At 46.3% G+C, this 22437-nt stretch overlaps 1 long non-coding RNA gene across 1 annotated transcript; it reads left to right on the top strand.

The window, feature by feature from the left end:
- Positions 1 to 11177: 11177 nt before the first annotated feature.
- LOC147599003 (uncharacterized) lies at positions 11178 to 21723 on the top strand. The gene is made up of 3 exons (XR_015260147.1): positions 11178 to 11285; positions 20522 to 20602; positions 20877 to 21723. It is a non-coding gene; the product is annotated as an uncharacterized LOC147599003 (long non-coding RNA).
- The last annotated feature ends 714 nt before the right edge of the window (positions 21724 to 22437 follow it).

Below are 22437 nucleotides of genomic sequence, written 5' to 3'. Positions count from 1 at the left end.
TTCCTAAGGTCTGGTGGTATCCTGGCCCCTACGCGTGCCTTCAGGTCTTCCCTGCAGCTGGCCTGACTCCCAGCAGATGACAGACAGAGCCGGTGTCATCTTCAGCACCCACAAACCATGAAAGAGCCCTCACCCCAGCCGGGGCAGCCCGGCTGAGCCCACTGCTGGCTGCAGCCTTTGGTGTCAGGGTGGAGGGAAGCTCATAAATTTGTTCATGTGTGCTGCTAATTTTCACGCCAAGAGTGTGTGTCTTCTCCTAATCCTTCGCGTGAATGGAATATTTCCATGACTTGTTAATGGAGCTAATTCCAGAAGGCTGTGAAGAGGTCCCGGGCTGAGTGAGGCATCGTAATTCACTGGGAGGAGGCTCAGCGACATACATGGACACAAAGAGAACAGAAGTAAATCCTCTTTATCCCAGTTACAGGTATTTTCTTTTGAGTCTGGAATTTTCTTAGTGAGAAGAAGCTGCAAAAGGTGCTCCCTCTCTCTTAGCATAGCTGCTTAGTAGGAAATAAACCTTGGTAAAACTGTTGTTTAAGTGAAGGAACCATTTTATGCACCCAGCTCCCAGAGGTCATGTGGGAGCTGTTGTGCTTCTCTTGCCTTGATTTCAGTGTTATTTGGATTGTGGTTAATGTACTTCACCCCAAGCAGGTTACTCTTTTCTGTTTACCACATATTCTTGCTAAATTCCCTGTCTTCAACTTCTCAGGAAACTGAGGGCTCCCTTACTGGAAAACTCTCATAAAAGTGACTCCCGAGGAGTCTGTTCAGGTAATGCACTCCTGATTTTTTTTGCTTTGGTTTGGTGTTTTTACAGCCAAATATTTCCCCCCGTGTGTGCTAGCACAGGACTGCCCTCCCTCAGCGGCGTCACACACGGACCCCCCAGCATCACCCGGCGCTCCTGTCCCCTCACAGCTCCTGCTTCAGGCAAACTCTGTGCAGTCTTGAACAGAGCCTCTGTCTAATCTTTTTAAGAAACCATTATCATGAGGCTCGTGAGATGCCAGCCTGGATCGTGCCAGCTTTGTTACCATCTTTGACACCCCCTGACCTACGGTTCTTTTGGAGAGGGGCGGCTCGGGCAGGGTGTCCCTGGAGGTATCTGTCAGGATGCAGCCCTCCAGGTACTGCAGAGATGTGATTTATCAAGGGCTTTTGGACAAACAGAAAAAAATACCTCCCTGCACTGCTGTTTCATCCCTGCTGCAAAGTCAGGACAAGTATTCCCCTGGCCAAGGAGAGAAATCAGGCCACGTTTCTTCAGCTGCTTTGGAAATACCCGCAGGTACAGTAGCATCCTCGGGTTTGATGATTTTCTGCCTCTCTTGATGTGAAAACCAGTTGCTTTGTCCCATGCTTGTCTTCCTTGGGAAGGTCCCAGTGCCATCCCTCCTGCCCCTTCATTGTTCAAAGATGCGTTTTTATCTTCAGGCAGAAAGTTTGTTAAAGGTCTTTGTCACTGGTCCACCTTCACCACACCAGTTTGTGTACACCAAGAGCTGAAAAAACATCCCAGTTATCTGAGTGGCTGCACTTTTGGTCCCTCCTGGAGGGCACCTCTTCTCGCATCTCCTAACATGCACCCACCTGTGCCCCTTGCTGGAACCCCAGCAGCCCTGCCCGACCCGTGGTGCTTGCAGCTCAGCTCGAGGCAGGATCAGCAGAGATGAGCAGCAACCAAAGCAGAATTTATTCACCCTTGGGCCATCCTCCTTTTGCTAATCTGTTAATTGTATTAGTAATTGATAAATTGAGGCCATCTTCTTTTTTCCCTTCCCCTCAAGGGCTGTGTCACTGTTCCAGTGTCACCAGTCACAGAAATCGCTCTGCTCCTGCTGCTGGTCTCTGCGTTCAGTTTTTCCACATTTATGAAGTGGAGTTTCGAGAGAAATTACCCAAATCTGGAGAAATACCACCATGAATCAGACCCATTAGCTCCCTGATGTTTTATTCTTTTGTTCGATTCCCCTTCAAATCAAGACAGATCCGAAAAGTCAATATCAGAGCTTCCCCAGCCAAAGCCCTGATGCAGCGCCTGAATTACACGCGCACCAGTAAACAGGCTCCCCCCTGCCCCTCCGCTCCTTGCTGCAGACAATTTAATTCTGCCAGCAGCGAAAGCAAGGCAGGAACATGTCCCTGACCCCCTTACAAAAGTCTCAATACAAAAGCTTATGGGTTTGTCTCGAGTGGGCTCCAAGCACACGGCAGGGGCACGGCGGCTACACCACGTGTTGCTTGGTTTTTTGAGGTTCAGGAAAGCAGGAGAACAGCCCAACTTCTGCTTCTGCAGAGAAAATGATAGGAAGCTCTTGGCAGTGGTGCCAGGATATTCCTAAATTGACTCTTTCTCCCTCTGCCTTTTAAGTCTTGTGAGAAATAAATCGGTATAATTAGTTTGTGAATTAACATAAGGTGGCTGTAGAGATATGAAAGGCCTTTGCCAGGCTTACTCCATTTACAACTTTGGAGCAAATAATTTAATTAGCAGGGAACACTTATGCAAAGTGAAGGCTGTTAGCTGGGATCTTATTCCAGGCTTTGTGACAGCCCTGGAGAGCCCAGCTTGGACTGATGTGGGATGAAGGGTCGTGGTGGGCGGTGGATCAGATACTTCCTCAGGTACATTCATTCCTGCTCCCTAGTCTGCCGAGTCTGACATAGCTCGGGATTTCAAAGGTCAAGGTGAAAAGTGATTTTTATTGGTCTTTATGGCAGCATCTGCACAGCTCTGCAGAAATGACATGCAAGGCTGGATGATGGCCAAATTGCATGTTTTGGCTTACGGAATCATAGAATGGTTGGGGATGGAAGGAACCTTTAAAGGCCATCCAGTCCAACCTTGTCCAAGGATGATGGGAGTTGGCCGAGGGGTGGCCCCAGCTGAAGGGGAGGGAGGCTCTGTGGTTTGGACTGGACTTGTTGGCCCTATCCAGCCAGTCTGATTTCATGGGGCTCACCCAGCGCCACGGGACCTCTGGTTGTGCCAGGGGTGGTGGGTGCCTGGTGCCCTGGGACCCCCGCCACCACCCACCCTCACCCGATCCCCTCCTGCCTTTCAGCCATGTCCAAGGCTGGACGCAGAGGGGCAGCTCTTCCGTAATCCATTTCAGATAGTGATTTTTCTTTCCTCTATAAAGGACCCAAACACCTCAGAAGTTTTAGGGAAAATCAAGCTAATCACACTACCCACGTCTCTTTGGTAAATGAAGAAAAATGGGAAAAAAACGCCAGCTCTTTGTTGCTTGCTTTTTTTTTTTTTTCTTTAATCTCTGTATCTGGCTTTATTTATACAATCCATCAAGAAGTATCTCACCAACAACATTATTTAAGCTGAAATAGGACACTCACTATTAGTCTTGAAAATTCATGAGATAAACAGATTTTGACGTTTAATTTGTTGTAGCCAGTGGAAGAATAAATTACGGAGCAAACGTTGTGCAGAAAATATTTAAGCAAAGGAGAAATCAGTGTTCTTTGTATGGGATCTTATACCAGCACCATATATTTTGCATGTTCTGTTTATTTTTCTATTGGGTAACATGAAGTGTATAGTTTGTATTGTTTGCTTAGGGAATGATTTAAACGTAGCTAAGGATGGAGCATCTGTCGAACAACTCTGCGGTCAGTAAACAGTATAAGATGTATTTTTATTAAACATACCCCAACCCTTTCCCTTTACATCCCCACTGCTGAGGGCAATAGGCGCATGAATTATCTTCAGCAGAAGGCACCGGGCTTTGCTGTGCAGGAAGAAATGGCTGCTTTGTTTCAGAGTTACGCGTGCATCTAAATGATTTGCACTGCGAAGAAAAGAAATGAGGGGTAGGGCTAAAGCAGCCGGGCTCTAGAAAAATTACTTGAATGTCAAATAAGTGAACGCCTGAGATACCACCTTCCAAAAGAAAGCGGGAGTGGGGTTGGGCTGGTGAATAATAGATTTTCCATTAGCATCCCCAAGCCCACTGTTTCACTGGGCTGATGCTGGCAGACCAGCGATGTTGGTACAAAGGGCTAACGCGACTCCTGACCTCAGTGATGCGATCCTAGGGCGAGCTGGGGCTTCTAGTTACTGGAAGCAAATAGTAAATGAGAAGACGTAGTCACAAGATATTTCCACCTACATCACAGCTATTTTGATTATTTCTAACGATGCATGTGGAACTCTCAAGTTCAAATACCAATTAATTAATTACGCTCTCCATTTGTTCTGCTGGGAAGAATGTTGCAAACGAAGGAGATGAGGCTGGGACTGAGCAGCCCTTCCTGGGAAACAAATACAGAGCAGCAGATGCTGGAGATTTTGCTGAGAGATTGGATTCAATTAACTCTTCTGCATTGTGAGTGCTGTAAATTTGGGAGCCGAGTGGGCCAGACTGAAGAAGAGAGGTGGCAGATGGGATGAGGGGAAGATAATTAATAGAAATATAAGCAAGCAGCCTGATATTAGCTCCCGCTGCTTGTTTTGATGTGTGTGGACTGAAGACGGAAGTAACAGGAGGTGGTGAAGATGGGAAGAGGACCAAGAGCGATGCGAGCTAAAAAACCTGAGACAGCACTTGCAGGATGTGAAAGCCCTCAGCCCCTTCACTGTCAGGCCTGGTGGGAAGCAGGTCCATGTCAAAGGCATTGGCTGGAGGGTGCAGGTCAGAGCAAGGCTGCCTTCTCATTTTGTGCGTTTGGTCTGGAAGGAGCATCGCAATTGGAGCCCGAGTTGGATGCTAATGAGACTTGAGGAAGAGTCGGCATAGATGTGCTCTGGAAAGTGTTTGGTTTTAGTTTCTTAAACAGTGGAGGAAGCAAAAGGAGTGTTGTGAGGATCATCTCTGGTTTTGGGGGCCAATCTGCCTCACTGCGGTTGCATATCATGTATTGGCTTTTGGAGGCACTTGGCTGTCCACATTGCTTATAAAGCTCGGAAGTGAAGGAGCAAATGAAATTAAAAAAAAAAAAAGAAAACAAGAAAAAGGGATAAACAGAAACTTAATCCCTAACTCCCTGGAGGAGGCTGAGAAAGAGGGAGAAAAGAAGAGGAGCTGCAGCAAAAAAATTGTTAAGTAGACAGCCAGACAAACTCTTAGATCAGCAAGAAACAGTGAGGACAGGCCTGTTCAATAAAAAACTGATGGTAGGGAACCGCAGGGACAGTGTGCACTAAATGACATCATTTACCACTCTGCTTGTTATCACTCATTATACTGTAGATCCTATTATATGCTGCTTAATGCAAATCTGGTCCCTGCTGTGTCAGGCACAACACACAAAAAGAGGAAAAAAAATCAGTCCTTGCCCCAAGGAGTTCATGATGGAGAGTGAGGAGTATTTCTATGAAAAATGGCATCATTAGCTCTGTGTTGGAGGCTGTGGAAGACAGTGACAGGTGGACAGCGTGTTTTTCAGAGTTCACGGTTTTGTAACACAGCAAATCATATCTATAAAGTAGAAATGACTGTTGGCTGAGTAGGTTACAAAGAGAACGTTGGGAAGTATAGTGGTTTCAATTTGTCGAGGGGGAATGATGCATTTTAGTTGTATAGAGAGGTTGGAGGTTTCATTTTATCTTAGATTTTAGTAGGTTACAAATCTCGACCTGTTCTAACTCAAAGAGCCAAATCCTATGTGGTTTGGTCATATTTGTGGTTTTTATTTGAAACCCAACAAGCCTTGGCAACCACTTTTACCTTGACATGGTGGCTTCTTCCAGTGAAGAACCCAAAAATTCAGCAGGTAATAAGCTCCAGAAAAGAGAAGGATTCAGACAAAGGCTTGTGTTCCAAAATAATCATTTTTTTAAACAGCTCCAGGAAGTCTGTATAACACAACAGCAGCCTCAGATTAAGGGAGGAGCAGAAGTCTACGATAGCAGGGAAGAGTCTGCGGTCAGCCCAGCCTGGCCCAGATTGTGAATTCCGCTAAATGGAGAACCAAGAAGGACCCATTTAATGTAACATGCTGAACAGCCAGTGTCTCAGCGAAGAATAGAAAATGTGTGAGAAACTACGCACAGAGAGGTTAACTGAATTTAAAAATAAATAAGAGAGTTTTGTTTGCAGCCCTTGGTAGGAGGAATCTTGAAGCCATGCAGTTGGTTTTAAACAAAAATAGTTTGGGTTGGCTGGCAGGGAGCGTCGTGTGCTGGCTGTTAACAGGGATGTATTTGGTGATAGCAGGAAAGCGAATTCTCTGGGAAGGAATGATTGTTGCCAGAAGCGGGCTCAGACCTACAGAAGGAGGCAACCCAAGCCTGAGGTGCTTGGGTTAAGACTACCCCACGTAGTTAAGACTACCCCAGACAACTCTGTAAAGCACAGAATTATCCTGAGAGCCAAGAGAGATGAAGCTTGGTCCAAATTCATCTGCTGTGGTAAGTGAGGTTTGACCACTCTGTGCAAGAATGGCAGGGTAAGATATGGAGCTCAACAAATTTCAGGGCATAAATTAAACTGCACAAAGCCTTGTCACACTTCTCTATGCATAAATGGATGTTTAATTCGTATATTTAATTGAGCAAATTCAGGAATGCGTAGCAGTGCAGGCCTTTGCTGCCCTAGCCCCTTCAGAGATTCCCTGCTGCAGCATCCTGGAGGAAAAGCCAAGCCTTAGGCTCTGCCATTTGTATGCTAAAATCTGTGTTGGAGGCAACCAATGAATGGGTGTGAAAACAGTGCAAATATTCCAGAGTAAAGGGCTTTGATGGGAAATCCATGCCAGCCCCATAGGGCCTGGCCCAAAGGAAACACCCATGCAGGAGACGGGGGCTTGAGCCCAGACTAAACCCAGCACATGGTTCCATCACAAGGAGATTGCTCTGACTCAGTTTCCGCAACTCCATCGGGGTTAATTGGTTTTATTTTGAAGAACGGGCCCCATTCTATACAAGTTGCCATATTTCATTTATTTCCATAAAGTCCCCATCAGCTGGAGAAGTTTCCTCCTTTGTTTCATTGCATTTGACAAGAGAGGAGAATTTTCCTCTCTCCTCTGGCAGATCAACCATTACAGTCAGTGAAAAATACTGTCCAGTAAGGCTAAGTGGTTCCACTCAGATGGCTTTGACTTTGCTATGCCAATTATTAATTTTCATGAATTCCAAAATATGTTTTATGCTGATAAAGCTTCTTAAAGCGTTTCCTCTAAAGCTGTATTAAAGAAAGTGGCGCTCACATAAGTCTTTTGGAATACCTAATGTGCCATGGCTTCTGCTATAAATATTTGCCAGTTCACAACTTCACGAGTGGGTAGGTATCGATTATTTTACCGGTTATAAGAGAGAAGTCTGGGATACTCGCATACGACCTGAATAAGCTCGCAAAGCAATCTGCTGCTTTGGGTCTGGCCAAGTGGGCAATTATCTTCCTAGATGTCCTACCTTCTGTTGCCTCTTGAGTTTTCATATTTTTCTGCTTTTATGTTGGTAATTAATTTGCTACCTGTAAAAGGCACTTGACTGACAGGTTTGACCCAGAAAACTCTCTCCCCACCCCCCCGCCAAGTCCAGAGAGGTTTTTCACACCAGGGAAGAACTTTAAAAAATGTGAGGGCTGGGGGGCAATGTGCCTGGGTGAGGGTTAAGCTGCCTCACAGCAAATCCCCCCTCTACGGGACTGAGGGGACTTAATGGCTCCATCTGCGCGATGGAGCAACTTCCCGCACAAGTTGCCCAAATTGTCCTCGCTTATTGTTGTCTCTGACTCCTCACTTGAAATGCCTGCGGCCTCGGGGTGACGAAGCGCTGGTCACGCCTCTGCAGTGGGCTGAGAGTGGCTTTGGGTTGTTTGTCTACCCAGTTACGTGCAACTTAAATATTTTGACTGCTAATTGATTCCCTGCTACTGTCTCTAACAGGCCCAATAAAGCGACCGAGGAGCTGTCAGCCCAGTGTGTTTTAGGCACCTTGCAGCAAATGTAACACGCTTGGCTGCTAACGAAACTGCTGTCGGCTGAAGGGACATTGTGCACGCTGCGCTGGTGACATGCCATCAGCTCTGGCGCAGTTTTGTCTGCTACTTTACTTTCCCCTGACATTTTTCATACAGAAATAACTTCCAAGGTCTCATGTTCTGTTATAAACTGATATAAAATCATCTTGCTCTGACAAAAAGAAAAAAAAAAAGACTCAACACAATGCACAGTCTTCTCACCTCCTTCACGGTTCAGAAGTTTCACAGACATCCTTGATGTGACCTCCAATTAATCCTGGAATTTCAGAGTGGAATATTTCTCTTACTTCTGAATATCAGAATTTGCTCATTAGGGAAAACCCAAGGTCTATTGCTGTGGGGGATGTTTTAAGAGAACAGAAAAGTGCCATTCTTCTATGACAAATAGCACTTAGCAATGATAAAATCATGTTTAATAGCGGCAGAGGTTGTTCGCTGCTGGTGTTGCAGAAGTCTGGAACTTTGAAGGGCTGGAAAAGCTTGATCTGTGTTTTCAGCTTCATAAGGGAGAAAGTAAAGGGAAGAAGTAAAACGTGATTTATTAGTTAAAATAAGAGAGCGGGTAGGCAGTGAGGGAAGACAGCTCTCCTACCTTCAAATGGAAGCACGTCCAGACCCTGTCTGGAGCATCCGAAAGAGCAGGCAGAGCTGACACCGCTGAGTTGCAGCTTTTTGCACCGATTTCCACACAACCTTCATTCTTCTCCAAAATTACCTTTGTGTCACTGAGCTCAATTCAGTCTGGGAACTGGGTTAGGCTGAACTGGGAGAAATTAATTTCACGGGGGGGCAGGAGGCGCTAATGCGAATGCTTGTGGCACTGATAATTCACATCCTGGGTGTTCTGCGCTGGCTTCTCAGTGGAGACAAGCCTCGGGGATCTGACTTTGATTATCTGAAGCAGGCAGCTCCAGATTACCTCCGTGTTGTGCTGCCTTCATCTGAACCGCTCGTGCGGGCAGGGTGCATTAACCGCCCAGCCGAGCGTGGCCGAAGGCAGCCGAAATCCGATCGGCTTCAGGTGCTCGGTGAAATCCCGGGAAATTGCCTACTCTGCTAGGAAACTGAGCCAGAGGAGGCTGGAGCAGCAGCTCATGATGGATCAGCTCTAATTTATTTCTGCTGTAAGAGGTTTTGGAGACAAGATTACCCTATAAATAATGTTTAAATTGTAATTTTGTTAAATACCCTTCTACTGCAGGAAAAAAATAAATTGCTGCCTTCTTTCTTCACTCCAGGTAATCAGTAACACATCCTCAGGTCCAATGCTGTAATTTATTTTATACAATATATCTGCATGCTTGTATAACGTGTGTGTATACACCTATATATGTATATATATAATATATTTGTGTATATATATACATTTATGAGGGGAAATATAATTCATGGAGTGATGCTTGATACAGCTGATATCTTCACAGGTCCATCAGAGGCATGGGCAGCTGTCACAGCTGTACCTGGTGTGAGGTGACACATGGCACCGTCCCTGCGGGATAGCGAGCGGCGTCTTTGGAAACGTGGCATCATGGCATTTGCTTCTCAGAGGATTTCCTCTGGCTCGTAAGAGATTAAGAGATGCTCTTTTTTCTGATAAGTGGCAGACCAAAAAGTGACTGAAACCAGACATCAGGGACACCAGCATGGAGAGGGAAGGGGACAGCCCTGGATGTGTGTCCCTGTTTCCAGGACATGGTGGCAGCTCAGCCCACGCGGTGTCGGTGTGGCGTTAGCAGTGTGCCAGGCTGCGGGTTGGTGTTGGATGGAGCACAAAAAGCGAGTGAATTCCAGTCCGAACCTCTTCCTAGAAAGCCTGGAATATGGTTTTGGTCTGATACTGGGAAAAAGAAAAGTGGACTGGTGACTTCCCATCCTGACTTTATTATTTATTCTGATTCTCTTCACTGGGGGCAGAGAGCAAATGAAAAACAGGGGGCATTGCTGACAGATGCTGTAGTGTGTGAGCGCAGGGACTGCTGCTTTCCAGACCTACCTGTCATTGCTATTCTCCTTGTGCCGTTGATGTATACGGACGGCTTCGTTACAGAGTGGTTGACCTTTACACCCAGCAGCTTTTCAGAAGCAGAGGTTTCAGCTTGATGGTTGCTTGCTCTGAAATGTTACCTGCTGACTGGCCGGGAGAAAGGCAGGCTGCAAACGCAGCCCTTGGAAATGCTCCTTCTGGGGGTCTGTAGCGGTGTGGCTACAAACTTTTCGCTGTTGATGCCTGAGAGTGACAAACGGTGGCTCTTCCTTTTGAAAGCACGATTATTGATGCGCTGGCTGGCTGTTAGGTTTCCCCAGCAGATGGGTTGGATGTTATTGGAGTTATTGTTTTAAAGGTTTAATTTTTCATGGAATTTTGGCACTTGATGCCATCATACTGATTTTGAGAACAGCCCATCGTGACAAGACTGCACATATTTTAAAATAATTATTCTACTAAAGACCCCTGCTCTCCTTTTGTAGTCTTGTTGCTTGGATGTAATTTCTGACCAACGAACAAAACATTTCTGCTGTCGTGTGGCAGTAGGACTTTAGCAAGTGAGCCGGTCTCAGTCCACAGGCATGTGTCAAGCAGCAAGAGGCTGACTGATGTCTCAGATCCAGGCTTCTTCCCTTAAGCAAGGAGAAATATTAACCTTCAATCCAGGAGATGAGGAGTTTGCCATTTAAAAAAAGATTAGAAAGAAAAAAAAAAGAGTTATTTGTTTAAGTCTGCCTTCAACAATTTAGTAGACTGGTGAGAAACTTTTCTACCCCAGAGCAGATTTGCTGGAGCCTGATGTGAGCTTGCAGCAGTTCCACCAAAAGCACCATCACCTGTTTTAGGGGTGGCCGTATTGCAAACGCTGTCTGGAAACACTGTTCTGAGGGGGGTCTCATTTGGAGGGGTTTTGGCCAGGATGATTGCCCCGAGAAACGCGGTGCAGGTTTAGTGATGAATTACAAAGCAACCCAGCCCATTTGCTGGGTTCATCCCGGAGGTGGCTGCAAGGAAGAGACGAATCCCCGTTGCCTGGGGCAGGTTGGCCCCATTACCAGCACTCACCCCAGCACCTCCCCAGGTCTGGGCTATGCCAGGCTTGAAGGTAAGTCTCCAGGGGTCATCTCCCCTGGGGGATCTGGCAGCTGCAGCACTTGGTGCCTTGCAGCAAAACAAGTTTCTCTGCTTTCCCAGGCTCAGGGCTGTGTCTCCGCTTGAATACTGCTTCCTTCATCCCTCAGAGACAGAGGCATTGAAGGGCTGGATGGAGATCTCTTGATGAACACCAGGAACGTGCTCAGCACCTCTCCTAGAAGCCTACCCACTCTTAGGAGGACACAAAGGCACAGGTAACGTGACATGACAAAGGTCAACAATGGGTACGCTGCATGGTGATGGTAAAAATCTTCCAAACAATCTAAAAACCTTCATAGGGAAAGCAAGGAATTCCTGGAACTAAGAGAGGATGCTTGCAAAGATGAAACGAGTGAGTTGTCCTGTCCTAGGGAGTCAGAGAAACTTCAGGTTGGTGATATTCGTTTTTTGTCCATTGAGGGAGTCTGACAGACCCTGCCACAGAGGCTGGAGAAAGATTTCCGTCAGTCCCAGTGATGTGCCTGCACACGGGGCTGAGGGGTCAAGCTCCATGCTTCACTGCTGTTGTCTGGTGGGAAGACTAACAGGATGGGCAGGAAGTTAATTGCCAGTTCATTTGGCTTGAAAGTGCATTCCGGGCTCTCTGGAGTGCTGCTGCAGATGAGAGAGACTCACTGAGGAGCAAAGTGCAGCAGTTTTGGCTCAGCAGGTCCCACTGTTGCCAGGTTAGACGCCTGGAAAATCATGGGTTGCAGAAGCAGACTGGCTTGACCTCGACTACAGATGTGCTGCCATAATTACGAGTGCTGTTTATGTGTGGAGCCAAGTCTGTTGTGTGACTTCTTTCCTCAGCTGGAATTATTGAAAGAATCCAGCAGCCCCATTGACCAAGCAAATCAGCAGTCGGTTAAGTGCATCCTGTCGGCAGAAGGTGACTTTAATACTAGGCCAGTGGTCTCTCACTAATTAAAGTAAACATTTATTATTTGCATTTGGGATTCTTTCCAAGAAGGAAAATACAGTTTGGAAAGGCTTTCAGAGAAAATTGCCTTCCAGGGCCTGTGCTTGAGACTGACATGAGGAGGATCTGGGAGGGGGAGAGGAAGAGGAGGATGGGGAGGAACAAAAGGGGTTGAAAAGCTCAGCTGAGTCTCAAAGCTGGAAGAGAAAAAAAAAAATAAATGTCAGGAATTAGAGAAAGAATAGACAAGGAGAGAACAGAAAAAGGAGCTGAACAAAACCGAAGAAAACAGACAAAACATGATTGACTGGGAAGGAGGGTGGCGACAGACAGCTGAGTGACTGGTGGGGGTAACAGCAGAGATACGAACCTGGGGAGGTGGGTCTGGAGACATTGTCACTGGGATCTCCAAGGGCACCCTGGAGAAGCGTTTGCCAGGAGTGACGGTGATGTGGTGATTGCTCTTTGGGGTGGAGATGGGGGAGATGATCCTGGAGGTCTCCTCCAGCTCTGGCTGCAGCCAGGTGTCCCATGGTCCCCACAGCAGCCTTCACCCCAGAGGGACCACAGGCAGAGACTGCTCAGGTAAGATCCTCTCCTGGGTCTCTTGCCAGTCAACAGCCAGCAGAGGTGTAGGCTTGGAAACTTCTGCCTGGCCAGCACACCCATCAACATCAGTATGTACGGAGCACACACAGTTTTGCGGTGCGTTCGTGAGCTTTCATGGTGGCTGTTTGTGCTGCAGGAACCTTCTGTCTTCTTCCATGGCTGCAGGAAAGGCAGCCTGCATTTAACCATAGCTTCTGCTCTCTGTTTAGTTCCCAGCAGGATAAGGAGTGGCTGTTTTCTTATGGGAGGTGTCAGACAGATCTGGGGGCAGAGGGAGGAAAATGTAATAGCTCTTCATACCATCTCCATAGAGAGGAAAAAAAAAAGCAATTCAGCAAAATCACAGTTTTTCTTATTTCTTGTTGCTACACCTATAGAAATCAGAGAAGAATCTATCACCCAAACAAGACTTAGTGCAGCTATTACTATTTTGGATTTTATATTGTCCAATAACCTGCCAAATGTCATCAAGACTAGACCGTATTCAGGCAGCACAAGGTCTGTAGGCAGAGATAAAATCTCTTTTTTAGATTATCTGGTATTACTGGACTATTAGGAGAGCTTTTCAGCATCCAAGGGCTTATCCAGAGCAGGATACTCCGGTTAATCGGAGGAGCATGGGACCGTATGTTGCACAACCCACTGGGTGCAGGCGGTGGCTGCCAGCCGCAGTCCATGCAGGCAGCTGCCTCCTCCCTGGAGGTGGGCAGAAGATGCACTGGGAGAGCGTTAGGCTTGCCACGCTTAGGTGTTTGGATGCCTGGAGATCCTGTCACCAGGTGCAGGTCTGGGTTTGGGACCCACAGCCTGGGAATGACAGGATATTTCATGACTTCCAACTTCCACCTGCTTGTTCTTGTTCCTGTCACCCCGGGACCTTTGCACCCTGGAAATCCCAAGTTGTGAATGCATCTGTGTCCCAACTGATTGAGTTTCCATAGTTTTCCACTACTGCGTAAAAGCCTTCAGGGATCCCTTGGGATTCCCGGGTGAGTATGGACACAGGAAGAGCCTGAGCTGTATGACCCATGTGCCAGTTGATAAATGTTTAGATAAATTCTTTAGTACTATTTAGCTCACATGGGTTTCCTACTTCTTGATTTTTTTAAACTGAGGGTGGTGGAGCACTGGCCCAGTTTGCCCAGAGAGGTGGTGGATGCCCCATCCCTGGAAACATTCCAGGCCAGGTTGGCCGGGGCTCTGAGCAACCTGATCTGGTTGGAGATGTCCCTGCTCCTGGCAGGGGGGTTGGACTCGGTGGGCTTTGAAGGTCCCTTCCAACCCAAACCCTTCTGGGATTCTATTCTGTGATGTTGAAGCTAATGGCCAACAGTAGCAAAGAGTCACCATGATATATTCAAATGTGAGACTAAAGGTGTGACGTTGTTTGTGTGCTGCAGACTGGTGAAAATGTTCTGTTGATGGGGGAGTGTTTTCCTGCCTCCTGTAACTATTTCACACCATAGGAAAACCAAAATCCGCTTTTGAAACAGATGCTGCCTATTTTTAACAAGGCGTTTACGGGAAAATGCTGAGCATCTCCTGCGTGGCTCTCTACTCCCATTGAGCACAGCACCGTGCAGGATGAGGCCCTATGTTGGCATCAGTTACTGAGGAAACAGCCTCTATAGAAATGGAGCATCTGTTTCTATTAGCAACAGCAGCTTCTGCACTTAAGTGTGTGTTCGTGCATTTGAGCTCCTCATTATTGAACTGCTTGCTTTGTGGGCTTTGGCAAGTTTGGGGGCTGTGAGGAGCAGAAATAAGTGTGGCTGAGCGCTGTGCCCCAGTGCCACCAAGAAAGCCCAGGGCCCTTCTGTTTGCCCAGCAAGCTTCTCCCAGCCAGCAAGGACAGACGGACGCTGTGGATAGCAAAGGGGTGAGGTAACATGGGAAAGCTCTGGCGGGGCAGTTCTCTTTCAGAAACAACAGGATGCTGCCAGTGTGTTCCTATAGCTATTCCCGGTAGGTACACGGAGACGGAAATGGTTTCTGCCGTGATGACTAAGGCGGCGAAGGAAGAGCCGTTGTCTTTACCTTTCGCTGTCAAAATCACCGGGGCACAAGTCTGCAGGCAAGTTGGCGAGGGACTGCAGCCAAACCACTCGTCCGCTCCGCTGGGCTGGGGGATGAAGCGCGGCATCTGCTCCGCGTTCCCAGGTATCGGCACATCTGCCGCCTTGCATCCAGAGCGAGGAAATACACGCTAAGGCTGGATGTGGGAGGGCGTAACGCTGCAAAGCGAGAGCATTTTCAGTGACAGGCTGCTCTGTGCTTTTGTCCACGATGCAAATAGACCAGCGAAGAGGGAAGGCACGGCTGTCACTGCAGAGCAGCCACAAAGCAGCTGTGAAAGATTTTTTTCCTATTTACCTGGAGGAATTTTGTTGCCTGTGTCAAGGAGACTTTTACATTTCCTTTGAAAAATAGACTGCAATCACCCAGAGAAATGGTGGCAATCACCAGTGGGATGAACACCCAAAGTGAGCCACAGACTATATGAGCATGTCTAATTAAAGAGGTGAACATTTTGTTCTGCTGTGATAAAGCTTGTATCTATAAACTATTGGTGTTTTCTCATTAAAGAAAACAAACTCGTGAAAATACATTGAGGTTCGTCTCAGGTTCTGACTTTTTCTCGCATACAAGCATTACTCCTACAAAGCGGAACTATCGTTTTCTGCAATAGAAAAATGAAATTCTTCTGACTCAAAACGTTGTACTGGGATTACTGAAACTAATCAGGCAGGGTTGTTTGGTAGCTTATAGCAATCTTAAAAGCTGAGCCAAGCTTACAGCAATTCAGCTAAGTAGATTAACACGTACGAATCTTCGAAGCTGTCAGTCCCTTGCAGAGAATTTGTATTGGGCACTTCTGAACAATCCCGGAAAGTCCTTCCCGGCTGACAGTGCTTGCTCACCACCACATTCACTGAGCATGCAAACTTCTCTTTTCTCCTTGTGGTTTTGTGTTTCGGTTTGTTTCCCCGAGAAAGGGGAAAGGAAACACATTTGCGTATCGCTGTGGTTGCAAAACCTGGCGTTCCAAAGGCAAGTCAGCTCCCTTTGTATGTTATTGGGTCAGCTGTGACGAAATGAGGGGCAAAGAACGGGTTTGAGCCCTTTAGCTTTTGAATGTTCAATGAGAGAAAAGTTTAAAGGGCACAGCCAGGAGAAGCAGCTGCAGAAACCATCTCCCCTCAATGCTTCCTATAACTCCTCAGCTGATGATAGCCAAAGCTGGCATAGCCAAAGTTGTCAAAATTACCCTTTCTGCACAAAATCAGCTGGCTTATTTTAACAATCTTCCTTGGTGCCGTTAGTAACTGATGCTCTGTGAGCCGAGCTAGCGTGGAGGGCGGGAGAGGCGCGCTGGTGCTGTCTGCATCTCCAGGTGACGGCAAACGGTCCCAGGGCTGGAGTGGAAGGAGGGGATGCACATAACTTCTTAAACTCCTCTGGGGAAGTCTCCTGTGGAGAAGTCTGACAAAACACGTGCTTTTAAGGAGTCTGAGCCATCGTTTAGAAATGGCGTACTGCTGCAACACCTGAGGAGAGCAGCGCGCGGTGCTGCTTGGGAAGCGGACAACCGCTGACTCCTGTGGGTTCCCTGGTGCTGGTGTGTCTCTCGGGTTTGCTCTGCAGGCAGCTTAGGGAATAGATTCTGGTAGTGGTGCTGGAAGATCTTACTTTTGCATGATGTTATAAGACAGTTGAGAAAAATAGGAGATGCTACTGAGACTGGTCATTTGCCCTTCTCACACAATCTTGCCTTACTGTTGCTGTTCAAAATGGAATATTTGCTGTTTTTCTCTTCCAGCGCTAGTATTACATCTTAGCGCTGCCATGTGCGTGATTTTTATCAGCAGCTCCTCCAATGGATGCCATTGATGCTCTGCTCAGTACAGCAGATACAGGAAAATACACTCCTGTGAGGCCCTGCTCCAGAAAAAATACATGGTGGGTCTGTACGAGTCCCCAGGGTCAGCACTGAGGGGCTGCCCTCTGTGCCGGCTGTCTTTGGTGTTCAGTGAGGTTGGAGGAGAATGGGTCAGGCTAGGAGTACAGCTGGGATCGTTCCTCCCAGGCATCCATCGCTAACCACCCTCACCGTCTGAGTCCCACCTGCCTGGAAAGGAGCTTTTTCTGAGCAGCCTCCTGCTCTGCATCCTAGGTGAATTATCATAAATGTGTTTATAATTGTTTACCTAATTGCCAGTGCCTTCCCTAGAGATTTTGCTGGCACTTAGTGGAACTAAAATAACATGCGAAGCTGCAGTAATGGAAATGTAATGCAATGTAATAGCATGGTAACAACACCAACAAGACCGATCTGAGTGGGGTCAGTGTTTTGATCCCAATCGGAGGTGGTAGTTAGGATAGACAGGAGCTCACAGTGCGGGGAACCACTCTGAAGAGTGTGAACAGGCAAGGGGCACAGGGAGAAGGAAGATCATAGAGAAGAGGAGAACGAGGGGCAGCAGGAGATAAGGACCTTTGTTTTAGAAGCATGGTCCGGGTAGGGGTCACGGGCACAGTCAGAAGGAAATCATGAATGGGTATTTGATTTCATCAGACAGGTTTTCTTTATTCCTTTTTTTTTCCTTTTCTTTTTTTTTTTTTCTTTTTTTTTTTTTTTTTACAGTGACAGGTGCTCTGAATAAGACATCCTGGTTTTCTTTGTCTTTTTCTTCTACGGTGACGTGAGAATTGCAGAGTAGCTATTTCTGACTAAAGGCGGTTTCAGTCTAGAATACAGAGTCCTTAGAGAGGAGTTACATGGAGAAAGTATTGAGGAATGGGTATTCAGCATCACTACTGCAGAGCAAAGCCCTTTGCCGATGCCCACCCACAGCAGGGAAAGCGGGAGGGTTATCCTCCGCGGGATGAGTTCAGAGGGATGGTGGAAGGCACAGAGATGACGTTAACCAGGCAATGAGGACACTTGGCCTCTGGCTGAGAGTACTTTTGTTTATAAATTCAGCATTCACTTCCCAGGAAAATACTTTTTGATGTTGATTTCAGACATCCTCTCATCGAGAACGGCCCAGCCTCCTGGCTTGCCTGAGAGACAATAGAAGGAAAATAAGCACAATAGGTGCATGTGCTAAACACTTTAATGAGCACTTCCACACCATTCTGCTGTATTTCCCCACATGCCCATGAGTCAATAAGCACCTCATGCAGCTTTCTAGATAGTGCATAATAAGCTGATACAGCTGCGGACTAGCCCAAACACTAGCTCTCATTCACTGGATAACTGATAGAAATGTGAGCTTATTTTGTTTTGTGTGTGTTGTCTCAATATAAAATTCCCGGTAATTTCTTTGCCCATGTAAGCTTTCTACAATGAGATTATGCTTAAAATATTTCAGATATAGTTATACAAGTTTGTGGAAGAGGGGCCATGACAAATTTTGCACATGCACAAATACACAACCGATTTATCTGCACCTGCAAAAAGAAGACGACCCTTGAATTTGTTACCCCGTGGCTCTGGAGGATGAGCATCTCTCTGCTGTCTCCAGTCTGTTTTGAATAGCAAGCTAATGACAATATGCAAATTGCCAGTGATTATGCTTCGGTTTCCATTGTCACCCAACATAATCTCCTCCTCTAGCAGCACTGTTGCTGTGCGATGCACGGCGCATTCAATAAGAAGTGCTGTAAGTTCAGTATCAGAAATTCAGCGCTTGTAGTAGTTACTTGGGACAATTTTATCTCCTGGAGACAGGGCTTTTAAATGATGACTACTACTTTGCATTGTATCTGGGAGTCTTTCATCTCCGTCTCTCTCTCAAATATTTAGTCCAGATAGGCTGACATGATTCCCAAACCACTCAGTCTTTGTCTTCCGATTCACATAAGAAATTTTTATGGTTTATGTAAATGGCAAGTTATCAGGCTTCAGAAAATATATTTATTTATTAATATTATTTACACACAGCCAGCAAGAGGATCTGGAGAAAGGAATGTGAATCACAAAGGCTTGCAAAGAGAAAAGGGATGTGAGTAGAGAGGACTTAAGTCTCTTTCTTTCAGACATAAATAAATTAGAAATGTGCTGTTTTGGATTAAATTCTGCCTTTGTGTCCAAAGATGTAAATTCTCTGAGACCAGCTGTTTCAAGAAAGTTGGTCTGACTCTGAGCTCTATGTTTGTTGCACCAGCTCAGGAACTGTTCTGATCATTTCTGCCCCTCTGCTGACTCTTTCTGAAAGTTTATCAACAGCTTTGCAATTAGCTGAGCCTGTGAAAAGCTCATTTAAGAATCAGGTCTCATTTAGTATTTTCCAACATGCTCTAGGTTATACTAAATGCTCATTATCTTTGCATGTTTTGGAAGTGTGTGACTTCAAATATAATTTAGTGCAATAATTCAGGGTTAGGGATTGTTGGGAATTTTTCAATGGAATAGCTTTGCAGAAGAAAAAGTTTTCTCAAACCAGGAGTGCAGTACTAAAAGCAACATTTCATAGAACCATAGAGTGGTTTGGATTGGAAGGGATCTTAAAGGCCATCCAATCCAACCCCGCTGCAAGGAGCAGGGACATCTCCAACCAGATCAGGTTGCTCAGAGCCCCGTCCAACCTGGCCTGGGATGTTTCCAGGGATGGGGCATCCACCGCCCCTCAGGGCAACCTGGGCCAGTGTCCCACCACCCTCAGTGTAAAAAATATTTTCCTTATATGAAGTCTGAATCTGCTTCTTTCTGTTTAAAAATCATTACCCCTCATCTTATCACAACAGGCCCTGCGAAAGAGTTTCTCCCCAGCTCTACCGGAAAAGGTAATCCCTCAGAGTGAGGGAGACCAGGATGCATTTTTCATGCTGCCTTTTCCTCCCTCCAGTGAGCACCCTAACACTGCTTTTGTGAATCTGGGGTTGGTTTTTCGCTCAGCTGAACCTATTGGAACTATTTTCTTGTTGAAACAAGGATTTGAGCCTGAATCTCTCAGTCTACGCGCACACTAATAAAATCAGCAATGCTCTGGGCACCCCACCTCAGCAACGTCCTTTCTCCTCCCCTCTGGGTGTTGGTTTTCATGCAAAGGCAACACAAGACTGTGGGGTAAGAGCTGTGACGGCATTTTTCCAACCTCACTGTGCGCTGTGATGTACCTGGTACGCTTCTAAGCCGTCCCCCACAGCCTGCTGACCCGGCCTGGCTGCTCATGATGCAGGAGCCTTCATTTCTGCTTAGGAAAAGGGAACATTTTTAGGAAGTTCTTCACCTCATCTCTCTGCCAGATCGGACTTTCTGAATGTTCCCCATTTCCCTTTATATCTTTAATAATAGTTTTCCCTGTTGTTTGTATGATGAACTCCGAACTGTAGCCTGGTTGGCAGCTCAGTATCTCTTTAAATCACCGCTGGTTTCTCCAAAGTCATTAATATTTTATTTATGTTGTATTACTTTTTGCATCAGTCTCCATGCCAACAGTTCATGCCAGGAGCAATGTCTGACAGAATAATTTACATCCTCAGAGATACGAGCACTTTCTTTTTGGATGGTGTCATTAAGTCAGATTCGTTTTGTCCTTAGTTTTGCAGTGTCAGAGAGCCAAGGCTGGACGTGTTCCTCCTCTGCCCCATGGCTGCAGCAGCTCCAAGGAGAACACCTCTTCACACAGCAAGAATTGAGGATTATCACCTGCTTCAACTGGCATCAAGTGTCATTCATGACTGACACCAAATCCGTAGGGAAAGGCAGAGCCTTTCACTAGGCCAGATGGTAATTCTGGGAAAACACAAGCTTTTGAGCAGAAAGTCCCTTCCTCAGGATGTTTACAAACTCTTGCCTATGGAGTTGCACCATCCTGGCTACACTGCCATTGCGGCTCTCATTCCCCTGTCAGTGCAATGCATGAAATAATGATTGTATTGTTTCCCTGTTTATATTGTTTATCTGAACCATAGGTTCCTATCTGCTTCTGCTACTGCCAAGGAAATCCCTCTGGCCCTGGACTGGAGAAGAAGCCACTGAGAGAGAAGGCAGAGGTAAGCTTAGCTCCCACTTAAGCCCATGTAGGATGGTCACAACTCTAATTATCCTGCAGCTTTGCTGAGACCCATGTAACGTGCCTTCTAGGAGATTCATCTGATGTCTGCTGCTGAACGTTGGTTTGTTCTTGGAAGTTCTCTTTCTTCCCTTTTATCCTGCAGTGGTGACAGTTGGTTCTCAACACATAAAGTCCTGCAGAATACAGACAGCAAAATGACTTCTGCAAGGAATATTCTAACCCTGTACCCATTGTTCTCCTCGGGTTTCCAGAGAACGGTGTGACACTCGCTGCTGCAGCCTTTAATAGACGTCCAGTAAAGAGCAAGGGATGGCGCTCCATCCCGCAGGTCCTGCAAGAGGGAAGCGGTCTGCTGGGACTGCAGGACTTCTGGCCTGCCCTCGCTGGGATGCTCACACCAGCAGCATGCAAACACCAGAAAGAAATAAGTGAAATAGTGAGTAGAAATTAAAAAAAAAAAGTAAAGTAAACTTCTCAGGATTAAGTAAGAGAAGAATAGGCAGGAAGGTACAGACAAAAAGGGATGGAGTGGTAAGGGAAAGAACAGCAAAAAAGCATGAGTGTGCTTCACCATGTTTAACAAAAATGGATCCAAGGGACCCCTAAAGGACTGTTGTTGGAAATGCAAAGTCTGGATAAAGTAACGTATCAATAAGGATATTCTAATGCCACGTGGGAAAGGTGTGGCACTGGAAATACCTTAGACTCATGGGACCTGACAAATTCAAGTTTTGTCCCACCATGTTCTTAAAATCCTGAATCGAGGAATGGTATTAATCACAGGTTTAGACGAAGGTGGAGATCCAGGAATCACAACTGCCTTCATAAGAGTCTGCACCAGAGAGGATTAAAGAAAAATGAGTTTACTGGCAGGACTGTGGAGTTAGCACCTATCATCCCAAGAAGCAATTTGTCAGCATACAATGCTTCTATGCAAGCGAAGGGGAAGGAAAAGGAAGACCGAGGCAACAACCTCGGCTTATACACATGGCTGCATTGATTTTCCGTGCCAATTAATGCCAACTAGGAATGCATCCTCGGAGACCACACAGCAGGGCAAAAATGCCTCGCCTGAGGTTGCAGAAGCCTTTGCAGACTCGTGGTATCAGCCTTCTTTATTTGCCTCTGTTTCTTTTATTAAAAATCCACAGTGAGAAATAAGCTGATGGGTCCTCCTGATGCTTGCAATGTATTTGAGGGAATATCCATCTGTTTCAGCAAGCCAAATCTATCCTCTGTCTTGTTATTTTTTTTGTTTGGTTTTGATCTTTCTGAAATATAATGGGTGGCCTTGCTTATTTTTCCCAACTAGCAATTCCTGTACAGATGAAATTGCAAGCAGCCCTGTAACTTTCTGACACGGCAGGATTATGAAAGACCCGCAGAAGTGTCGTGCAGTCTCTGCTGTGAAATCTGACAATTTTAGAGGCCCCATCCTGGTCCTGGCAGTGATGATTTTTGATACCCTTTTAAAACACACTTATTTTTCTGCTTGGGCAGGTATTGGGGAAATAAATGAAATCTGCAATCCTTTGTGCTGATGGGAGGGGACCAGATGATTCACTGGCTTTGAGGGTGCTAACAGCCATCCTTTACGCATCTTCTGTTGCTTTAATGGGTAGTTTGCAGCTGTGGGATAACTGCTATATTTTGTAGTTTTGTTCTATTATTAGCTATTAAAGGAATATGAGACTACAGACAGCGTTGTATTAAACTACCAGTTCCTGTATTTATTGGCACCACCTGGGGGTTAAAACAGATGCTGTCACTCTGCAGAGTTATCTTCAAAGCAGGGGAGATACAATGAATATG

Source organism: Chlamydotis macqueenii, chromosome 14 (genome assembly GCF_036417535.1).
Source record: "Chlamydotis macqueenii isolate bChlMac1 chromosome 14, bChlMac1.mat, whole genome shotgun sequence".
In the NCBI taxonomy this organism is placed as follows: domain Eukaryota; kingdom Metazoa; phylum Chordata; class Aves; order Otidiformes; family Otididae; genus Chlamydotis; species Chlamydotis macqueenii.
Note: the sequence above shows the minus strand (reverse complement) of the source record. Positions and strands in the feature narration are given on the sequence as shown.